The sequence below is a fragment of the Zootoca vivipara genome, chromosome 2 (genome assembly GCF_965207765.1).
Source record: "Zootoca vivipara chromosome 2, rZooViv2.hap1.1, whole genome shotgun sequence".
Classification (NCBI taxonomy): Eukaryota; Metazoa; Chordata; class Lepidosauria; order Squamata; family Lacertidae; genus Zootoca; species Zootoca vivipara.
Genome location: NC_142584.1, coordinates 79,354,395 through 79,378,568, shown reverse-complemented (window position 1 = coordinate 79,378,568; position 24,174 = coordinate 79,354,395).

The following is a 24,174-nucleotide window of genomic DNA, read 5'->3' as shown; positions in this document are numbered from 1 at the left end:
TCCAGTCTATTTCTGAAATTCTTTTGTAGTAAGACAGCTACTTTGAGATCTTGTATAGAATGTCCTGGGAGATTGAAGTGTTCTCCTACTGGTTTTTCTGTCTTCTGGTTCCTGATGTCAGATTTATGTCCATTTATCCTTTGGCGTAGGGTTTGGCCTGTTTGTCCAATATAGAGAGCTGAAGGGCACTGTTGGCATTTGATGGCATACACAATGTTAGAGGATGAGCAATTAAATAGTCCTGAGATGGTATGTTGGATGTTGTTGGGGCCAGTAATGGTGTTGTCTGGGTGTATGTGGCAGCAAAGTTGGCATCTGGGTTTATTGCAGGCTCTGGTACCAGTGTCCATGTTAAGTCTGGTGGTTGTATTATTGTGGGTGAGGAGTTGTTTAAGATTGGGTGGCTGTCTGTAGGCAATGAAAGGTCTTCCTCCCAGAGCTTGAGAAAGGGAGCTGTCATTGTCCAGGAGAGGCTGTAGATCTCTGATGATGCGTTGTACTGTTTTAGCTTGGGAGCTGTATGTGATGACTAGTGGTGTTCTGTTATTTTCTTTTTTGGGTCTGTCTTGCAGCAGGTTCTCTCTAGGTATCTGTCTGGCTCTGTTGATCTGTTGTTTAACTTCATCAGGTGGATATTTTAGTTCTAAAAAGGTTTGCTGTAGATCTCTTAGGTGAGATTCTCTGTCTGTAGAGTTGGAACAGATGCGGTTGTAACGTAAGGCCTGGCTGTATACGATGGATTGTTTGGTATGTTTGGGATGGTAGCTAGAAGCATGTAGATATGTTTGTCGGTCAGTTGGTTTTCTGTATAAGGTGGTGTCTATATGTCCATCCTGTATTTTTATAGTAGTGTCCAAAAAATGTATTTCTTGCATAGATTGGTTCATTGTTAGGTTGATGGTGGGGTGAAAGTCATTGAATGTCTGGTGGAAGGTTTCCAGGGTCTGTTGTCCATGTGTCCAGATAATAAAAATATCGTCAATGTATCGCAGGTACAAGAGAGGTTTGAGTGGGTAGGAGTTTAGGAAACGTTGTTCTAAATCTGCCATGAAGATGTTGGCATACTGTGGGGCCATGCGGGTGCCCATGGCTGTGCCGCTGATCTGGAGGAACAGGTCATCACCAAATTTGAAGTGGTTGTGGGTAAGGACAAAGTGGCAGAGTTTGGTAGCAAAGTCCGCTGTGGTTTTATCTGAAATGGTGTTCCTTATGGCTTGTAAACCATCATTGTGTGGGATGTTGGTATATAGAGATTCCACATCCATAGTGGCTAGTATAGTATTGTTAGGAAGATTGTTCAAATCATTCAGCTTGGGGTTCATAATACTCACACTATCTATCAAAGTCCACATGAATGGGTGGTGCCAGCGGCTGAACCTTATGCAGTTCATCTCATTTAAAAGGTTGGCTGCAAAATTACACAAGATCGGAAGCCTGCATTCTACCTCCCCTGGTGAGTTCCTGTGTTGGGGGCAACACATTAGCACCCCGTTTTTTTTCCTTGTACTGTCCAACAGTGCTTCTCAAACTTAGGTCCTCAGCTGTTGATGGACTACAACTCCCATCATCCCTGCCCACTGGTCCTGCTAGCCAGGGATTCTAGTGCATCAAATGGAGTTTGGGGATTTGGGGACAATGGTATCCACTTTCCCTGTGAGGCTGCACACACATAGCATTACGATATTGGCAGTTTTATCTACCAGCACTGTCTGCGAAGCTATCCAGATGAAACACGATCTCTGCAATCTTTGTGTCAGACAGGCAACTCACCATGCAGTCTGCAAGCTCATCTTGCAGGAAATCTAGATCCTTAATAACAGAATCACCTACTACCAAGATCCCCCACATCTCCCCATAGGATTATTCTTGGCATGAGCTGACTCCTCCTCACCGTCCCCCCTCCAAGGAATGAGTCCCTTCCAAGGGATCATTCGCCTTTTCCTGAGACCCTCCTTCTCCACAACAGCAGGGGAGTTTCCACTCAGCAGCAGAATGAAGCTATCAGGTCTCTGAAGATCTCTTCTGCAAAGAACAGTAGGAGCTTAAGCTCACACACGTAATATTTTGAAGCAAACACTTTCCATTTCACTCAAGCTCTTAAAAATATATGCATTCTACTGATCAATCATAAAGAGCTGCTTTGAGATCTGGGAAATGGAGCATAATAACACCCCAATGTAATATTAGAATATAATGTTTGGCACTCTCATTTGTGCAAAGAATAGCATGTTATTTTTGGACAGTGGGATTTTGTTTCTGTTCTTAGCCATGTTACAATTCCTCCTGGCATTCAACCTTTAGAAGCAAACATTTATCTAATCAAATCATTAACACCTTACAAACCCAATTTATAAAGGTTCTCCCCCTTTCCCCTAGCCCATCTGTTGAATAAACTTACCCAAGATTTTGGGAATTACTTAATATTTTCTCTGCAGACTTCCTCTAACTCTTATTACAGTTCCCAGCTATGTAGTTATTTCATTTTAGTGTTTTTCCAATAACAGTCTACTTTGGTGGAATACTAGAATGCTTACAAGTACAGTAATTTCCTACATAGGGGAAAGGAGCAGAAATCTCAGTTTGCTTCAGATTTAATATATATCTCTGCAACAATTCCTTGTGATTAAGAAACAGGAATACTTTTCTTGTTCAACTGTACTTTCATCCTAAAAGAACAGGGCCTCGACACACACATCATGGATGCAGAGATTTCAACAACTTAAACTTTAAACAGGGATTTTGTTCCTACCCGCCAAGTTTCTCTTGAGTGAAATCTGGCCTGAGCTCTTAAAAGAACAGTGTGGACAATATCATCTCCATGCAAAAGTCTCACACTAGGCTGATATTCTGCAGAATACTGCCTTCATTGTAACGGAGGCATAAGATCCCTCCCCCCTTGAAATGTAACCATCATTTCTTGATTGATGTGTGTGGAAATGGTACTTGGGGGGCATTTTTTTAAAATGGAAAATTAATTGTTACATATGAGAGACAGGTCATCGTCCCACAACATCAGAATTTATGAGAGGGAAGGACCAGTTGTGGTTCCCTCAGGGTCTCAATGACGAAGAGAAATGAGATGTTCAAGCTTCATTGGAAATGTTTGCTTTGGTCCAATTCAACTCTTATTCAGGGCCATTGGATTAATATATGCAGAAAATATAACACTACGGAAGACTGTTTGACACCCAAATTATGGAGCTGCCTTCCAAAAGAAGTTCATCTGGACACTTCACACACACACACACACACACACACACACACACACACACACACACACACAGAAACAAACACACAACCTTATACCCTTTGCTCCAAAATTCTAAGAAATGAAAAAAAATCAGGGCAGTTTTGAAAGGTTGAATCTGCCATCTTGGTTGTGCCTGGTCCTTGATATCAGGAGCCACCTTGCAAAATTTGGTCATGATATCTTGAAATCCCTGATTGCTCTCAGACTGCTTCAAAGGTCAGCCTGAATGAATGGTACCTTCAGACCTCCTCCCCAGAACACACCCTGCCCACATTTGCTTGCAGAAGTCGTGTGTTCTGCTGAATAAATGTTACAAAGGAAATAAGACCCAAGTTAGAGCAGTGATCCTTGTCTTCAATCGTAACTTTGTTTTTTCAGCCTCTCTGCCACAGGATCAGGTAACGTGCCAATGCCACTGTAAGTCGTTGTTGCTGGGACCCTCTTGTTATTCCAGCTTTTGAAAAAAACTGTTGTTATTATTTTCCCCCACTGTAGTTTCTTAAGATGCTTGATCTTTAAAGCCCCACACAGCTGATGATCTAGATATTTGTTGGACTGTTTCTCCCGTATCATTTGTCCATTCACAGAGATCTTCATCTGAATGTTTCCGCCATCTGAAGTGCTGCTTGGGGTGACAGGAGAAAGAGGTTTTCCATTGAAGGTTTGGCTACAACCACATCATTGTCATTTAGGTGCTAGGCAACAACATTCCTATTTTTCCAGGGTGTGTGTGTGTGTGTGTGTGTGTGTGTGAGAGAGAGAGAGAGAGAGTGTTTTGTGGCTACTGTTTTGTTGTAAATAAAACTATTGTTGCTGGATATATATATGCTATTAGGGACGTGGGTGGTGCTTGGGTTAAACCACAAAGCCTGGGGCTTGCCGATCAGAAGTTCAACGGTTCGAATCCCCACAATGGGGTGAGCTCCCATTGTTTGGTCCCAGCTCCTGCCAACCTAGCAGTTCGAAAGCACATCAAATTGCAAGTAGATAAATAGGTACCGCTCTGGTGGGAAGGTAAACGGTGTTTCTGTGTGCTGCTCTGGTTCGCCAGAAGCGGTTTAGTCATGCTGGCCACATGACCTGGAAGCTGTACGCTGGCTCCCTCGGCCAATAATGCGAGATGAGCGCCGCAACCCCAGAGTCGGTCACGACTGGACCTAATGGTCAGGGGTCCCTTTACCTTTATTATTATTATTATTATTCGAATTTATATATCACCCTATACCCAGAGGTCTCAGGGCGGTTCACAGAACAATCATTTTAATTGTTTTAATTATTATTTAAATTGTTTTAATTATTATTTAAATTGTTTTAATTATTATATTGTATCTTTGTTTTTATTACATTTCTGTTAGCCAGCCTGGAACATGATTGTATTGAAGATGCAGGCTATCTAAAGAAATAATGATAGCAGGGAATCATCAACTGGCCACACACACTCTCTTTGTTCTTCTCCTAGAAAAGAAGAATGAAAATAATATATAGAAGCAGTTGTACCTCCATGTAGAGATCTACCAGGGATGGAAAATGATGTAATTCTATGTCATCAAAGTATGGTCTACACATGCAGCAGAAGGGGATGTCAGAAAAAAAACTCCCTGATGTATTCAAAGAAGGGGGGCACATACAGGGGCCATGGCATCCCCACCTTCTATAGGTTCAGGCAGTGGGCGAAGGGGTTCTGCATGTGTGTGTGTTATTTATTTCATAAAATAATCTCAAAGTATATAAAAAAAATCTCAAAGCAGTTTACACAGGGCTTTTTTTTCCAGCCAGAACTCACCAGAACTCAGTTCTGGCACCTCTCAGGTGGGCGCCATTGCCATTATAAGAGAACAAAGGAGGCGTTCATGGTGAGTTCTGCCACATCTTTCCCCAGAAAAATAGCACTGAGTTTACAAACAATAAAACAGTAAAATTGGGGGGGGGGGGGAAGATAACAAACCTCCTTTAAAACATACAAAAGTTAAAATATGAAAACAGATTAAAATTACTTGATGTACGCACATAACAGCCCCTTTCATGTGGCAGCCAAACATACACATGGTGGGGGCTGGCTAAGTGTCAGAGATTAGCAACCCTGCCATGGGTTCTCATTCTTGCAGTTGGTCATCTGAACTTCCCTAGAGTGAAGAATGAATGGGGCAGTAAGTATCAGTTCAGATTGCTGGTGTTAAAAATCCTAGGGACATTTATTTGTTTTTTACTCTATGCTTTGGAACTGCACCCCACCCCCCAACCCCTGTCTGAAGTGGTGTAGTCCGGTTAGGATCCCATCACCTCATTCTAAACCTAAGGCTGAAATTGTATACCTACAAGGGAGTAACCTTTAGCACAATCATGGGGATTGATTTACTTTCAGATCATTGCATGTAGGTTTGGGATGCAAGGCAAATTTGAGTACTTGCCTGCATGCTGGAACCATATTTTTGGGGATTCAGCAGCCCACTTACCTTTAAACATCTGTTCAGTTGAGCCAAAAAGGCATCCAAGTGGCTTTTAGAGTTTGTGGTTATATATGGAGCACAGAATGTGCTTTCAGTTCCAGAGTGCTTTTGAATTTTGCTTTGCTGAAACACTATCTTGTTGGTAATTATCTGTCTGGTGAAGTCTTGTTTTTCCTTTTTTGCCTTCCTTTTTTCGCAGTGGGAAAATGTATCCGTTTTATCTAACCAGGACTAGTCATAATAACTATCCCTTTCTTACATATAAATTTGCTATCATTCTTTCGCATGCTTGAATGTTCTCCCACCTGTCCTCAATTTAATCCACAAATGTAAAGCCATAAATCTTCATGACGTTTTGGCAGAAATCACCCTCTCTTTTTTTTCTTTAGACGACTCCTTTAGGAAACGCTGAATCCAGGTGTTTGGTTTTTGCATAAGCTGCTGCAAAATGAGAATTTCAACATGACTATGTGCAAATAAAGGTAGAAGGAATGATGTTTGAATGATCGGAAAAGCAGGACCAAGTTTGTCCTCAGGTTTTATACAGGCCATCCACACCTTAAGTTAAGTTCAGGCAGCAAAAATTATAATTACAGCACCATCTGTTAAGAGGAAAATTTAACGTTAAGTTGCTTCTTTTTGAATAATAAAAAAAGGATACTCGGATACTTGGCCATGTGTACTTTATTTATAAGAAGCACACATTGCACTTGAAAGTCTCTTATTTCGACAAAAAAAGAATGAAAAATGGGATGCAAACTTCTCAAAACAAAGAGAGTTGGGACAAAGAGAGTAAAGAGAAGGGGGGAAGATGAAACAACTTGGTATTTTCTCTCTCTCCACCAGATGGTTTCCAAACCACTTGAAAACCCTATCACACATGTCTTTTGAACAAAACGAACACAGTATAACCCCCTGTTTCCAAGTGCCAGGAGAAGGGTGAAGGGGTCTTACAAGCACTCAGAGCCTCTGAACACCTCCTGGAATCTTACTGCTTTCGAGGCCAGCAAAAGCAACATATGTGCCACCATTTGCCAGTTTACGGCAGGGCTTTGGGAGGGGAATCCAGCCCTATTTTATTGATTGGCTAGCTGACCCGGCCACGCGTTGCTGTGGTTCTTTCCTGTGATCCCCACCCCACCCTGTCATGATCCATGACATATCCTGCCCCTCCTCCCTCCACCCCGGCTCATCCCTGTGTTTCCGTAGGATACCCTTCCCTCTGTTGTCCCTGGGGAGTGTTGGCCCCTCCCCCTGTATCTCCATACCTTGGCCCCCACCCTCGAAAAGGAACTGTTAGGTTCTGGGTTCTATTTCCCAGCATGCACTTTTGTCTGAACCCTCTGTTGTTCCTGGGGAGTGTTGGCCCCTACCCCTGGTATCTTCCTACATTGGCCCTCAGCCTTGGAGAAGGAGCTGTCAGTTTCTTGGTTCCATTTCCCAGTATTTACTTTTGTCTGAGCCCTCTGTTGTCCCCTCCCCCCTGTATCTCCATACATTGGCCCCTGTGCACACATTGTGAACATTTCTATATGTTTAGATTAAGGATCGGGGGTGATGATGTGCCCTGGGACCCAGAGAACTACTTAAAGAATCCCAACCCGGGGAGGGGGGGGTCAAATAGCGAAGCCCCATAGCCCCGTAGCAACAGACAGGCCCAGACAGAAGGAGGGGGGTCATATGGTGCACTTGGCGCGGCCCTCCGAATCTAAAGGGGGCCTCGCTCAGCATTTTCTCAATCAGTAAAATGAAAAAAGTAACTAAGGGGTTAAAAACAAGGACACATTATCTTATCTACCTGGGCTGGGCCTCTGTCTGGCCCTGCAAGGGCCTGGCAACAGAAGGCGTGTTCAGAAGTAACCGAGTTGTTCAGTTCCATAAAAAAAACCAGGAAGTGGCAAGGGGAAGGTAGGGAATTGTAAATGGGGTGGGGTGTGTGCACTGCAAATATCTGAGGACTTAAACTGGGGAGAGAAAATGAATGGTTGTTTTTTTTTTTTTTAAAAAAAGACACAGAGGCTTACAATCAGTTGTTTCTCATAAAATAAGACATACCCATAAAATAAGTCATATTTATTTTTGTCTTGTGGATTTTTGGGGGGTAGTGGTGCTAAATTGTAAAGTAAAAACCCCTTGCAGTGTAGGGGCCTACATAAATCAAAGGCCGTGCTGCGGCCTGTGGCAAACCCCTCCTCCGGCAGGCCCCGACCTCCACTTGGCAATGTTGGTTTTTTGGTGGTTTTTTTTTTTTTTGGTGGGGGTAGTGTTGCTAAATGGTAAAGTAAAACCCCTAGCCGTGCGGGAGCCTACATAAATCAAAGGCCGTGCTGCGGCCTGTGGCAACCCCCCCCCCAGGGAGGCCCTGACCTCCACTTGGCAATGTTGGTTCTTTGGCGGGGTTTTTTTTGGGGGGTAGTGGTGCTAAATGGTAAAGTAAAACCCCTTGCCGTGCCCCCAAGTGTGTTGCTGTGGGTTATCCCCCTCCCCGGGCCTAGTGGAGGCCTGTCAGCCTGTCAGGGGCCTAAAACAAAGGCCTAGATAAAATGGCTGCTTTGGTGTATTTCAGTTGCTTGGTTGTATTTCAGTTGCTTTGGTGTATTTCAGTTGCAGGACCAGTCTTCCCCCCCAGAAAAAGACAGCCATTGGAATAGTAAACGCGGGATTGGCTGCTTTGGTGTATTTCAGTTGCTTGGTTGATGATGATGTCATTTGGTTTGTAGGTGTGGCTTAGATTTCTCAGGAAGGGAGGGGTGGAGGAGGGTACTACGCCACTTGAGGGCGCTGTTTGACTTGGTGGAAAAGCAGGTCTGCACCTGGGCAGGTGTGCGATTTGAGGGATTTTTGCCCCCAACAACGCTCTAGGAGTGGCCTGGATCGTTGTGTCAAAATTTCAGAACGATCGGTCAAGCGGTTACGGAGAAAAGTGTCAAACGGAATTTCACGATTTTTACATTTATATATATATATATATATAGATTATTGATTGATTGATTGATTGATTATTGCATTTCAATGCCACTTTTTCCTCCAAGGAATCATAGAATTGTAGCATTGTAGAGTTGGAAGGGATCCCGAGGATCATCTACTACTCCAACCTCCTGCAATGCAGGAATCTCAACTAAAGCATCCATGGCAGATGGCCATTCTACCTCTGCTTAAAAAATTCCAAGGAAGGAGAGTTCACCACCTCTCGTGAGAGTCTGTTCCACTGTCAAAAAGGAATCTCCTTTCTTGCCACTTGAATCCACTTGGGTCTTATCCTCCAGAGCAGGAGAAAAGAAGCTTGCCCCACCTTCCATGTGACAGCTTTTTTAAATACTTGAAGATGGCTATCATACCTCCTCTCAGTCTCTGCCCTTGGTCACCTTGGCTGCCCTCCTCTGCACACATTCCAGCTTGCCAGTATATTTCTTAAATTGTGACAACAGTATTCCAGGTGTGGTCTGACCAAGGCAGAATAGAGTGGTGCTATTACTTCCTTTGACCTGGATACTAGACTTCTGTCGATGCAGCCTCGAGTAGCATTAGCTTTTTTTGCTGCTGCATCACATTGTTGATTCCAGTATAAGGCAGTTTCCTAAAATCCTATTCCTTTAGGGGAGAGACACTTGTGTGATTTTCTGTCTCAGGTGAGTAACCTAAGGTGACACTATGCACTATGTCTTAGGCTGGATTAGCGTAAGGGACAACCTCCAGGCTGATCCAGCCACCTGCACATAAGCAGTGATGGCATGACTCCTAAGCAGCTGCCGTGCAAAAGCTTTCATGTGCTCCCATGCATGAGCACCCACCCAATAAATCATGAACATTGTGTTGTGGTGGCTCCCAGAAGTGCAACCACAGATGGCTAATATTGGCCAGCATACAGGAGGCTGTAATGCAGGGATGGGATGGGAAACCTTTTCTCACCGCCCTCCCACCCAAGAGGCTGTTGGACTGCAACTCCCATCAGCCCCGGCCAGCATGATCCAGCCAGGGGGTGGTGGGTGTTGTAGTCAGTCTTACAATGTCTGGAGGATCACAGGTCCCTCATATTGTTGCAACCTTCTTCCACCAACTCTGTGAACTGACTGAACTGCAGGTGTGGGTATGTGCTTTTGTGTGTGGTCAGACCACACCATTGTCAAAGAAGCTATCTGGAATGCTGAATTCACTGTGTGTTTGTATTTTCAGCTTTGAAGCATCAAATGTCAGGGATTGTGGTTTATTCCACAATAAATGTCCTTAGAAAAAGCTTTCTTTTCCCCCTTTCTTTCTTTCTTTCTTTCTTTCTTTCTTTCTTTCTTTCTTTCTTTCTTTCCTGAAGCCACTCTGCAGGGGACATACTGATATTTGGTCCTCAAAATGTTCCCATAGAGGTCTGGGCTACAATTGCTTTTTTGGCATCATCAAGACAATTTAAAATCCTAATTTCCCATGAGTTGACTTATTCAAGGAGTATTTCTGGTTGCATGGAAGCCTGCTGATTGTCCTAATCTCCTGACGATGTGAAACAAAAATTCCCCTTATGCTCCTTGCTTACAGCATAAGAGACTTCATTGTCCGTTTCTCACAACACACACAAACGAATCAACCCCCCCCCCTCTTGCAAATAGGAGGGAAGATTTTATTCTTAACTATTAAGTTCATGTTGGCATCTTCCTTTTAAATAGGCGGGCTTCCCCAGGGTTGAGAGTGATAGGGGTTTTGTGTTGCCAAAAATAGACTCATATTCTACTATTGAAGGGGAGGAATAGCGTTACTGTTTAGCAGTAACACATTTACAGTTCACTGCAAGAGCTCAGGATGGTATAGAGATTAAAATGGCTTTTTATTGAGAAAACATTTATGCAGGCTTGGTGCTCCTTGTGATGAGCTCATACCATGTGGGACAAAGCCCAGCTAATACAGACTCCTAGGCTGGGGGGGGGGGAGTGTGTGTGCAATACATCTAAACATAAGTCCAATTAAATGTGGAGCTTAGTTTTAGGCAGATATTTATAAGAATGCCCTGCAATCCTATGCCCAGCACCCACTAACCTGGGACTAAGTTCCATTGGAGATTACTTCTGAGTAGACATATATAGGATTGCACTCTTTAGTTTGCATTTCAGGAACATAGGAAGTGAATATGGCAGTGGCAGAGGTCCCCCACAATAGCAGTGGAGCCTATGGTGAAGGCAGTGCCAGATATATGTATAAGCTAAACAAGCTATAGCTTAGGGCCCCAGTCTCTTGGGGGCCCAAAAAAAATTTAAAGGAAAAAAAAACTGGATGTACATTTCCAAAATATAAGATAAAAAAATAAAACCTACATACAGCAACAGTGTTTTGTGTTGTGCAGGCTCCTATGATGTAAGTTATGGGCCCTGCCTGCTCACCTGCTCCCTAAAATATCACAGGTTTGCTCATTTCTATATCAATAAAATACATATTTTGTTATGTGCAAATGGCTTTAGATACCTATTAGGTATCTATTAAGTATAAATTACCATACAGTGGTACCTCAGTTTGCGGCCGCAATCTGTTCCGCAGAGGTGGTTGCTCGCCGAAGCATTTGCTCCCTGAAGGCACGCTTCTGTGTGTGCGCGAATCGCCAATAGAGCACTTCTGCGCATGTGCGCGCTGCGCAGATCACGTCTGCGCATCCGACGCCACGGAACCCGGATGTAAACACTTCCGAGTCTGCGGCTGTCGCTCGCCAAAGCGGTCACAAACAGAGGTAGGTGTAAACCGAGGTTTGACTGTATAGCATATATTCAACACAAAAAACAGCCACAATTTGTCGTTGACAAAGGACAGCTGGACATATAAAGGACCCCATTACCTCCAGTAGCTTAGGGCCTCATCAAACCTAAATCTGGCCCTGGGTGGAGCCTGCCCTGGAGGAGAAGGAGGTGGTGGTAAGGAAGCAGAACTGGGACATCTTTGCACTTCAAACAGAAGCCGGGGCACCTTCTGTGAATTCATGGTGTCCCTATTAATTTGGGGAAAACTGAGTGATCTGGCCCCCTTCATGGATCAATGCCTTGTCGTGGCGAAGGGGCTTGAATAACTCAGAGAAGCTATGAGCTATGCCATGCAGGGCCACCCAAGATGGACAGGTCATAGTGGAGAGTTTTGACTAAACGTGATCCACCTGGAGAAGGAACTGGCAAGCCACTCCAGTATCCCTGCCAAGAAAACTCCATGGACAAAGACAACAGGCATATAAAAGTTATGACGCTGGAAGATGAGCCCCTCAGGTCGGAAGGCGTCCAACATGCTACTGAGGAAGAGCGGAGGACAAGTACAAGTAGATTCAGAGCTGATGAAGCGGCTGGGCCAAAGCCGAAAGGACGCTCAGTTGCGGATATGCCTGGAAGCGAAAGGAAAGTCCGATGCTGTAAAGAAAAATATTGCATAGGAACCTGGAATGTAAGAACCATGAGTGGAGGTAAGCTGGATGTGGTCAAAAATGAGATGACAAGAATAAATATCGACATCCTGGGCATCAGTGAACTAAAATGGAAGGGAATGGGCGAATTCAGTTCGGGTGACTATCATATCTACTACTGTGGGCAAGAATCCTGTAGCAGAAATGGAGTGGCCCTCATAGTCAACAAAAGAGTGGCAAAAGCTGTAATGGGATGCAATCTCAAAAATGACAGAATGATCTCGATACGAATCCAAGGCAGACCTTTTAACATCACAGTAATCCAAGTTTATGCACCAACTACTGGTGCTGAAGAAAGTGAAATTGACCAATTCTATGAAGACCTACAACAACTTCTAGAAATGACACCAAAGAAGGATGTTCTTCTCATTACAGGGGATTGGAATGCTAAAGTAGGGAATCAAGAGATAAAAGGAACAACTGGCAAGTTTGGCCTTGGAGTTCAAAATGAAGCAGGGCAAAGGCTAATAGAGTTCTGTCAAGAGAACAAGCTGGTCATCACAAACACTCTCTTCCAACAACACAAGAGACGACTCTACACATGGATATCACCAAATGGGCAGCATCGAAATCAGATTGATTATATTCTCTGCAGCCAAAGATGGAGAAGCTCTATACAGTCAGCAAAAACAAGACCTGGAGCTGACTGTAACTCAGATCATCAGCTTCTTATAGCAAAATTCCAGCTTAAACTGAAGAAAGTAGGAAAAACCACTGGGCCAGTAAGATACAATCTGAATCAAATCCCTTATGAATACACAGTGGAAGTGAGGAACAGGTTTAAGGATTTAGATTTGGTGGACAGAGTGCCTGAAGAACTATGGATGGAGGCTCGTAACATCATACAGGAGGCAGCAACGAAAACCATCCCAAGGAAAAGGAAATGCAAGAAAGCAAAATGGCTGTCCAACGAGGCCTTACAAATAGCGGAGGAGAGGAGGCAAGCAAAATGCAAGGGAGATAGGGAAAGATACAGGAAACTGAATGCAGATTTCCAAAAAACAGCAAGGAGAGACAAGAGGGTCTTCTTAAATGAGCAATGCAAAGAAATAGAGGAAAACAATAGAATGGGGAAAACCAGAGATCTGTTCAAGAAAATTGGAGATATGAAAGGAACATTTCGTACAAAGATTACCATAATCAAGGACAAAAGTGGTAAGGACCTAACAGAAGCAGAAGACATCAAGAAGAGGTGGCAAGAATACACAGAGGAATTATACCAGAAAGATATGGAGGTCTCATACACCCCAGGTAGTGTGGTTGCTGACCTTGAGCCAGACATCTTGGAGAGTGAAGTCAAATGGGCCTTAGAAAGCATTGCTAATAACAAGGCCAGTGGAAGTGATGATATTCCAGCTGAACTATTTAAAATTTTAAAAGATGATGCTGTTAAGGTGCTACACCCAATATGCCAGCAAGTTTGGAAAACTCAGCAATGGCCAGAGGATTGGAAAAGATCAGTCTACATCCCAATTCCAAAGAAGGGCAGTGCCAAAGAATGCTCTAACTACCGCACAATTGCGCTCATTTCACACGCTAGCAAGGTTATGCTTAAAATTCTACAAGGCAGGCTTAGGCAGTATGTGGACCGAGAACTCCCAGAAGTGCAAGCTGGATTTCGAAAGGGCAGAGGAACCAGAGACCAAATAGCAAACATGCGCTGGATTATGGAGAAAGCTAGAGAGTTCCAGAAAAACGTCTACTTCTGCTTCATTGACTATGCAAAAGCCTTTGACTGTGTCGACCACAGCAAACTATGGCAAGTTCTTAAAGAAATGGGAGTGCCTGATCACCTCATCTGTCTCCTGAGAAATCTCTATGTGGGACAAGAAGCTACAGTTAGAACTGGATATGGAACAACTGATTGGTTCAAAATTGGGAAAGGAGTACGACAAGGTTGTATATTGTCTCCCTGCTTATTTAACTTATATGCAGAATTCATCATGCGAAAGGCTGGACTAGATGAATCCCAAGCCGGAATTAAGATTGCCGGAAGAAATATCAACAACCTCAGATATGCAGATGACACAACCTTGATGGCAGAAAGCGAGGAGGAATTAAAGAACCTTTTAATGAGGGTGAAAGAGGAGAGCGCAAAATATGGTCTGAAGCTCAACATCAAAAAAACCAAGATCATGGCCACTGGTCCCATCACCTCCTGGCAAATAGAAGGGGAAGAAATGGAGGCAGTGAGAGATTTTACTTTCTTGGGCTCCTTGATCACTGCAGATGGTGACAGCAGTCACGAAATTAAAAGACGCCTGCTTCTTGGGAGAAAAGCAATGACAAACCTAGACAGCATCTTAAAAAGCAGAGACATCACTTTGCCGACAAAGGTCCGTATAGTTAAAGCTATGGTTTTCCCAGTAGCGATGTATGGAAGTGAGAGCTGGACCATAAAGAAGGCTGATCGTCGAAGAATTGACGCTTTTGAATTATGGTGCTGGAGGAGACTCTTGAGAGTCCCATGGACTGCTAGAAGATCAAACCTATCCATTCTTAAGGAAATCAGCCCTGAGTGCTCCCTGGAAGGACAGATCGTGAAGCTGAGGCTCCAATACTTTGGCCACCTCATGAGAAGAGAAGAATCCTTGGAAAAGACCCTGATGTTGGGAAAGATTGAGGGCACTAGGAGAAGGGGACGACAGAGGACAAGATGGTTGGACAGTGTTCTCGAAACTACGAACATGAGTTTGACCAAACTGCGGGAGGCAGTGCAAGACAGGAGTGCCTGGCGTGCTATGGTCCATGGGGTCACGAAGAGTCGGACACGACTAAACGACTAAACAACAACAACGAGTGATCTGGCATTATGATAACTACTTCTAACAGTCATGGCTTCCCCCAAAGCATTATGAGAGCTCTGGTTTGTTAAGGATGCTGTAAGTTTTTAGGAGGTCCCTATTTCCCTCAAAGAGCTACAATTCTCAGAGTGCTTTAGACATCAATCCCTCTTCACCAGGAACTCTGGGAACTGTAGCTCTGGGAAGAGAATAGAGGTGTCCTAACAACTCACAGCATATTTAATGAACTACAGCTCCCTTAATTTTTTTTTTGGGGGGGGGAGCCATGACTGCTTAGAATGATACCATAGTGCTTTAAATGTCTGATCTCTACTAGGGCTGCCATACGTGCGAAATTTCCCAGACACAGCCAGGATTCGGCCCTCAGAAATAGCGTGCGGGCAGAAATCGCTTAAATGCCTATGTCGGAAGTGTAAATTTTGGCGAATTTCTTTAAAAATAGCTCAGAACGTCTTCTTTTTCTGAGACTGCAGAAAAAGCTCAACTTTTGTGTTTGAAACATGACAACCCAAATTAAGCGTTCTCGATGAACATTCATCCTGATTTACTTGCAGGGTGTTTTTATGTCTTCCCGCTAATCATTTGGTCCTCCCACACTTCCGTGCATTTTCTCATTGCTCTCTTAACTACAAAATGACTTTTTAAAAACAAACAAACAAGTATATTTGTTGCGCCGAGGCGACAGAACGCTTTAACGCATGTTAACTGCGCAAACCTAAATTTCCAATAGGAGCTTGAATTCCCCACACAAAGTCTGGAGGCAATATTGTGGCTCAGGCACATCCATGAAGGAAAAAAAACAGATAAATGTTTAAGCAGGAATGAGCCCGTTAAAGGATTTTTTTTCTTTTTAAGGAAAAAATTGTATTGGGTTTATTTATAAAAATGCATAATTCAAAGCCAGTTTTGTGTGTGGGCCTCACTCATTATTTTTGAGCATTTGTGTTAGTATCCATGGGATTTGGCATATGAGAAATCTTCACTAGGAAATTTATAATCACATGCCACTCACTTTAATGACTCTGTTTCAAAAATATACATAGAATGTGCCTTTTATCTGACAAATGCTTTTAAAACTCTCATTAAGAGCAATATTTGTAAAAAACCTGATGTGTATAATGAATAATTACATGACTAGAGCAAGTATTTCCCATTCCAAAAGAAAATTAGTAACATAATAAACTCTATGCCTATGCAGTCCAATAAAATTGATGGAATAACTAATTCTCCTCTAAAGTGCATCTGCTACATAAGTGCCAAAGAAAGCACAATTCATGTCTGTTTTATTGGAGTCCCTGGGCCGGCAGAGTCATTTATGCTGGTGTAAAATAGGAGAACATCTGCCAGCACTGTAAATAAGTGGAAAATTCTCACTCGGTAGCATTTAACCGCTGCTATTTCACACTCACTCTTAGCCCAGTGGGAAAACCAGACACACCCACCCAACAATAAAGGGGGGAAAGCAGGACCATTTGCTTCTTAAGGACCTCAAAACAACGTTGTGCTCCCAGTTTCTGACCTCATGGAGAATTCTCAAGAGAGTTTTGACTGAATTAAATGCAGCCTGATCTTACGTAGCAAGTGTTGTGTCATGCTCGGAGCATCAGTTCAGGATTTTGTTTAGTCGTTTAGTCGTGTCCGACTCTTCGTGACCCCATGGACCAGAGCACGCCAGGCACTCCTGTCTTGCACTGCCTCCCACAGTTTGGTCAAACTCATGTTCGTAGCCTCGAGAACACTGTCCAACCATCTCGTCCTCTGTCGTCCCCTTCTCCTAGTGCCCTCCATCTTTCCCAACATCAAGGTCTTTTCCAAGGATTCTTCTCTTCTCATGAGGTGGCCAAAGTATTGGAGCCTCAGCTTCACGATCTGTCCTTCCAGTGAGCACTCGGGGCTGATTTCCTTCAGAATGGATAGGTTTGATCTTCCTGCAGTCCATGGGACTCTCAAGAGTCTCCTCCAGCACCATAATTCAAAAGCATCAATTCTTCGGTGATCAGCCTTCTTTATGGTCCAGCTCTCACTTCCATACATCACTACTGGGAAAACCATAGCTTTAACTATACAGACCTTTGTAGGCAAGGTGATGTCTCTGCTTTTTAAGATGCTGTCTAGGTTTGTCATTGCTTTTCTCCCAAGAAGCAGGCGTCTTTTAATTTCGTGACTGCTGTCACCATCTGCAGTGATCAAGGAGCCCAAGAAAGTAAAATCTCTCACTGCCTCCATTTCTTCCCCTTCTATTTGCCAGGAGGTGATGGGACCAGTGGCCATGATCTTGGTTTTTTTGATGTTGAGCTTCAGACCATATTTTGCGCTCTCCTCTTTCACCCTCATTAAAAGGTTCTTTAATTCCTCCTCACTTTCTGCCATCAAGGTTGTGTCATCTGCATATCTGAGGTTGTTGATATTTCTTCCGGCAATCTTAATTCCAGCTTGGGATTCATCTAGAATCCCAGTTCAGGATTAGGGATGGGCAAATCTGTCCATTTTGGTTTCTGTCAGTTTATCATTTTTCCACTCTAAGTTCAGCTCTCCACATCAGTTTGCAATTATTATGATTATTATTTTTTAAAGGCCTCAACAAAAATGCACCAGTATTTTAGGGTGAATTTCTCCTAATATTTTTGCCTAATACACGCTTTTTTGGGGGGGGGGGTATTGCTGTAAAATAAGCCATCTACAGTATATGCATTTTTATGGATGCTTCACCCGAGTATATTCACTTTTGTACACTTTACTTGACTGGAGAAGCTGCACGACAAAATTCGGAGAAGTGCAAATTTCAACAGACGGCTGTGCTGCAGCTCGGATATTGTTTGGGGAAGTGCAAATCAGATGAGATTTTCTTTAAATGTGAACTGAATCAAATTTCTACCCCATTCCTTGTTAGGACTAGGAAGGCTTTAGTTCAGGAATGGTTAATCTGTGGCCCATATGGGGGATGCTTTTATGAGATTTAAAATACAGCTCCAGAACCCTTCAGCCGAAATCCTGCCACCTTTTCTGAGCATGTGTTCCTGTGGTCACCAGGAACCTATTTACCTTGCATTCAGATGCCACTCTAGCCACTGCCGGAAAAACTGCAGATTGTCCCATAGCAACCAAAGAGGCAGCATGTTTTCAACAACTGCCCATCATATTTTGTGACGATTGCACTTCCTATATTTTTATAAGATGATCAAATTATAATGTTACTGGGGGGGGGGGGTGTCGTTTGGTTACGTGGGCCTAACAGGTGTCAGCAAACTTTTTCAGCAGGGGGCTGGTCCACTGTTCCCCTAACCTTATGTGGGGCCGGACTATAATTTGGGTGGAGGGGGATGAACGAATTCCTATGCCCCACAAATAACCCAGAGATGCATTTTAAATAAAAGGACACATTCTACTCATGTAAAAACATGCTGATTCCCACACCGTCCATGGACCGGATTTAGAAGGCGATTGGTCCAGCTCCGGCTCCCGGGCCTTGGTTTGCTTACGCATGGCCTATAACAATTCCAGTGTGCTCCAAAGGTTTGCTTTTTGCTCCTTAAACTACAGGGAAATGGTTTGATCCAGGCTGTAGTGAACTGCAACCCCAAGCGTTCACATAATTGTTTCAGCATTCCAAAACTGCCACCAGCAGCCCAGCAACAAGCATATCCACCATGGTTAAAAATGCTCATGTGAAAAGGCACTTTTTCTTAACCGCAAAGGATGAATCCCAAACTCCAACCTGTTGGAGAGTGCTGTCAAGTGAAATAATATGTTGACGTGAGTGTCTCTGATAATATGATGCCATAGCTGCAGGAAGGCATGTACGATCCTTGATTTGTTGACAGAATAAGGCCAACACCCTTGGCTTTGAGAAATTTCATTCTCTCTGGGAGATGTTTTGCTCTGTAACATATTACTATTAGAGATCTTGGAATATATATTCCTCTGCTTAGCGTGCTTAGGTTAACTCTGGCACGCAGCAAGATCAGCTCTGGATCTTCTCCAAGTTGCACCCTCTCCCAGAGGGCAAAGATTTTGCTACCATCGCCCATGCCTTGGGAGTCTCCTGGATCAGTTACAGCAAGGGACTCTACCCAGTGCTTCCCTTGAAAAAATCTTTGCGTAGCTCTGCTGCGGTAGACCACAGAAAGTATATTATACAAGTCCTAGGTGTACTTGAAAAGCTTTGGGTGACAGCTCCAGAATGCAAAAAGAAAGTGCTGGAAGAGCCTTAGCAGTAGGTAGGGAAGTTCGTCATATTCCTTACATTGCACATAACATGCATTTTTTTTGTTTTTGTTTTAGTAGTAATAATAGCAACAACAACAACAACAACTTTTGTTCTAATTGTCCTTCTTCATTCAAACATTTTAGAGTTCCACAAGCCACAGCCTTGGCTCAAATACTCATTTACCAAGGAAATGGCTGGAAGGGAAGCAAACTGAGACTATAAACCATACTCTATTTTTGTTAATTAAAATTTAATCCAGGCCCCCTAATAAATGAATAGAATTCAACATCCTGGTGTAAATCTAAAATTACCTTCCTGAAACCCATTATATGGATGCAAACTAAACCAATGTGACCTATTTTCCTGTAATTTATGCAACCTTTAAACCAAAGATTCTGCTCTTTTCTCCCCTTGAATCAGACTGGAAAAAGAAAACTTAAATATCTACCTGCTCACATGCAGTTTCAGAATTAGGGCCTCCATCACCACATTATGGAATGTTTTCCTCATTCAGACTGTATAAATAAATATTACAAAATGCTTTTTGGACTCTGCCTTGTCTGTTATGGAGACCAAAAGCCTTCCTGCTTCCAGAGAGAGCCACTGGAGCTTGCTTTACATTTACAGCATTTGTCAGGCTAGCAGCCAGCCAGCAGACAACTTATTGAAAACCGTCTCAGAATATTCTATACCCCATAATACATGAAAATTCAATTTATGGATAGTGAAAGGGGGAACCTACCCAGTGGAAATGTGACAACAGCAAAAACTGTAATGCAAAAACAACAGCTGAGGTAGTTTATCACAAAATAAATAAATTTCTCCCGCAGTCCTAATGATAACTTACTAACTTAAAAAAATATATCCTATAACTTAATTCCCCTCACAAAGCTATTCTAGATAAGCTACACTGCCTGTTTAAAAAGCCAAGAAATATACAAATGCAAGAGAGTAGCATGCTGAGATGAAATGCTAGATTTAAAGTTTCCCCTACTGATTTGAATTACACATTCTGACAGGCCATCATTTTATTTCAAGAGTTCCTGTATAATGCTCGATTCCATAGATGACAATACTCAACCACTATTTCAACATAGCTATAGACAGGCATTATTATTTTGTTCCCTGGAGCTGGCAGGTTTATTTTCCCTCTCATTGAAACCAATGGGGTTGGCAGTGACCAAGAACAACAAAAAAAAGGTATGGAGAAGTGCTGGGGAAAGTGTTCCTTTCACCTTCTCTCTTGGCCAGTATGAGGTCTGTAGAGGTTAGGAAGTGGTGATTCCTTGCCATTGGCTCTCCTCCCTCTGCCTCCTTCTGCAGGCAAACCTCTTCCAACAGAAATCCAGAATGAGATCAGCAGATGACGGGACTCTGACTAAATATAGCTTCTTAGAACAAGGCGTCAAAGTAATACCAATAAAGCATATGGAATATGTCTCTTGGCCACTGGATGTCACTGATGACCTCAGAAATACAATGGGGAATATGCTCCACTCCTAAGCTCTACACAGGTAAAGAAAACAGGAGAAGAAATTGCCAGCTTTTTATTTTAACACGTTACTCTTCTCCGAAACATTTTGGGAAGGCCCCAGGTGGCCTCGGGAAGGAGGATATTTCAGTGCTATCATTCGTTCTTATCTATGCACTTATTTCTCTTGGTGTGGAACAAATGACATTTTTGCAGGTAATTAGAAAAACGCGAGAATATGAAGATGGAACAGGGCTCATCTGTTTTCGCTGCGTGAATTGTTGGGGAAAGCTGTAATTAATCTCTGTGTTTAGTTTCATTAGGACCAGGGAGCTCTTTTTTAAAAATATATATATATATATGCCTGTGTTACAAGCAGATTAGCATGGCTCCCTGCTCACACGCTTGCAGTAATACTGGCCTTACAACAAAACAAAAACCATCCAGCCCATTATATACTTGTATAGCATTATCATAGTATCTGGCATTTTACAGAGAAACTAAGAAGACAGGCCGCTTGTGAAACCTTGACACAGGAGTAGAGCTGTAAGAGGAGGAAAGAGAGATTGGGGGGGGGGGTGAGGGTGAAAGGAGAACAATAGGTATTGTTCAATAGGTACCTGTTTCACTTGCAGAAGGCCCTTGGTTCAAACCCTGGCATACCCAGATTAAAGGAACAGGGAGCAGATAATGGGAAAGACCTCAGCTTGAATTTAGAGAGAATAAATGGATAAAAGGACCCAGGTGAAGGCAACTGCTAATGGACCTAGGCTTAGGAACAAATCTACCCTCTCAGCCCTTCCTGAAGTTGCAGGCCCAGGTGCAATGGAGCCATGGATGGGGAGGGTCTGGGCATGTTATAGTTGCAATAAACACAGGACAACCAACTGGGATTTAAACAGGCCACAACTTTATTGATGACAGATGTCAGCAGGTTTCGGTGCAGGCATTGGGTGAGTATCATGAATTGATGAGCCTGGCTGCTGGTTGACTTGGCAGGGTTTGCCAAGGTTATGGTTAACCCTATAATGTACATCAAATCAGGGCGATCCCCCACGATTATTCTTGTGGGGATACTGTGGCCCATCAGCCCCTGTTTGGGCGTCTGGACAGAAGCACCCCCCAAAAAAAACCTTTTAGGGGATACCTTGATCCCTTTGAGCTGGGGGGAGGGGCACTCTCATCCAATTAGACCCCCCCTCCAATCCAACCCAATGCCTTATCCATAGCTGCCAAGTTCCGACCTGAGAAATAAGGGACTGGACCAGAAGTAGCAGACCAGAAATAGCGCTGCCGCCATTTTGAAACTGGGCGGAGCATGCTCAGAAGCTACTTTTGATGCTGCTCTGCCCTGTTCCAAAATGGCCACCGCACCAGAAGTCGCGCTGCGGCCATTTTGGAACTGGGCAAAGCAGCATCAAAAGTCGTTTCTGAGCATGCTCTGCCCAGTTCAAAAATGGTCGCCGCGCCAGAATAACCCGGGGAAAAACAAAAAAATCCGTTTTTTCGGCTAGGGACAGCTGGGAAAACGGGGGTTTCCCAGGGAATACGGGAGACTTGGCAGCTATGGCCTTATCTGAAACAAAGTTGTGACAGTTGCTATGAGGGAGACAAAACTGTCAGATAGCTCCAGTTATTCTGCAGGCAAATTCCTGCCTGGCCCCTAATACAGCCATTGAAGAGGAAGTGACTGGGTATTTTCTTGAATACCCAATCATTTTAATGAGTGTTTTGTACTGCTTGTAATAATTTTTCTTGTTTTATATTACTGTGCATTGCCCTGATTTCATAAGAGGGCGGTTGTTGTTGTTGTTTAGTCGTTTAGTCGTGTCTGACTCTTTTGTATATCAATAATTTTATACATAAACAAATTAAATTAATAATAAAGAAAGGCAAACAGATATCAAACTGATAGGAGACAAATGCTTAACAGCACTACCCTAACCATGCCGTCCCATAATAAATTCCTTATGAAATGAACAGGGCTTACTACCAGATCAGTGGGATTAAGATGGAAACCTTTCGTTAATGATGTTAGTCATCAGAGCATGCTTGGCTTGACTTTGTTTTGACGGCTGGTCCTCACCTTTGTGAAACACAGTGCAGTGCAGGAAGTCCCTCATCCCCTGCAGATTTGGGCTGGACCTCTTGAGATGGCATTATCCAAAACTTCCAGGCCTTCCTTTTGTCACCATGTACCTTAGTGGCAGGAGGCCACAGTTAGAACAGCTAGAGCTTTTCGCCGACTTTCAGCAGTTTTTAAGACTTGATCCATAATAATAAGCAATAATGACAGCTGTTCTGCATGGTTCCTAAATGTGTCCAAGGCAAGCATCAGGCTGAAGCTTTTAGAAATTGCTATAGGATGGAGACTTTGGTCAGCATACATTTAGTAATTAGGAGCTCTCCTCCCTGCAATTTGCTGGCACCCCAGTAAAAAAGAGGAGTACAAGCTTGTACAAGTTGCTGGAGGATCCCCATTGATTTCACATGGAAGCTGATCCACATGAACAAAAGATCCACTATTGCATATAGAGGACTTCCTGCCTCTAGAACAGGGTAGCCAACGTGGCATCTTCCAGATGTGGTTGGACTCCAACTCCCATCAGCCCCAGGCAGCATGACCAATGGCCAGGGATTATGGGAGTCGTTGTCCAACAACATCTGGAGGGCCACAGGCTCCCAACCCCCTGCTCTGAAAGTTAGGTTGCTTGATTTGGGCAAATATTTCTGGGGTGCTTTAAGCCACTGCTCAGCGTATCTGGATGGGGAATGGAATAGGGACAAAGAACACCATACAGGTTGCCTCCAGACTGCAAATACTTTTCAGGAGGGATTCACGTGCACCTACCATATCTTCGCACAATTAAAGTGGGTTAAGTGCTCTGCCACAACAAATCCACTTAAAAAACACATAGCACAGACATTTTGCAGTTAGGAAAGTGGTGGGGAATGCATTGTACAGCATGGGTGAATGATATGCATAGCTCACAAACAAATCGGAATGAATGTTCACTAAAGACTGGACATAGTCAAACCTGCTCATAAGCTTTGTGCGAGCAAATCAGGACGAATGCCTGATGGACAGGTCTGAAGGAGACCACAGTCTACATGGCTGACTTCCCAAAGAAAGTGCAGGGGGGTCCTTGGAGAAAACGCGCAGGCTATCTTTCAGATTGCTTCTTACTCTTCTTCCCACCTGAAGGGGAGTGCAGAAAACTGACTTTGGAGCATGCTTAGGGAAGAAGCTATCAATGCTCTCAGAATCTGATGGCTTTTTTCTCTAGCATTACATTCCACCTCTCCCTCTTCCCCATGTAAGCCTCACCTTCCCATAAATATCTAGAAGAGTCTGTAATGCTGTACGACAGCAATGAATTAGAGCAGTCTAACAAGTGATCTGGATTGGGCTAAAAAGCCCTGCACATTTTGAATATTCAAGGGTTAATGTTAATCACACTAAGTGTGCATTTAGAGAAACATAAAACAGATGTTCGTATCAAAATATGATGTTTTTCCTCTTAAGAGCTAAACATGAAAAAGATGTTAAGCTGAAACATGCATGCTAATAGTTCTCTTC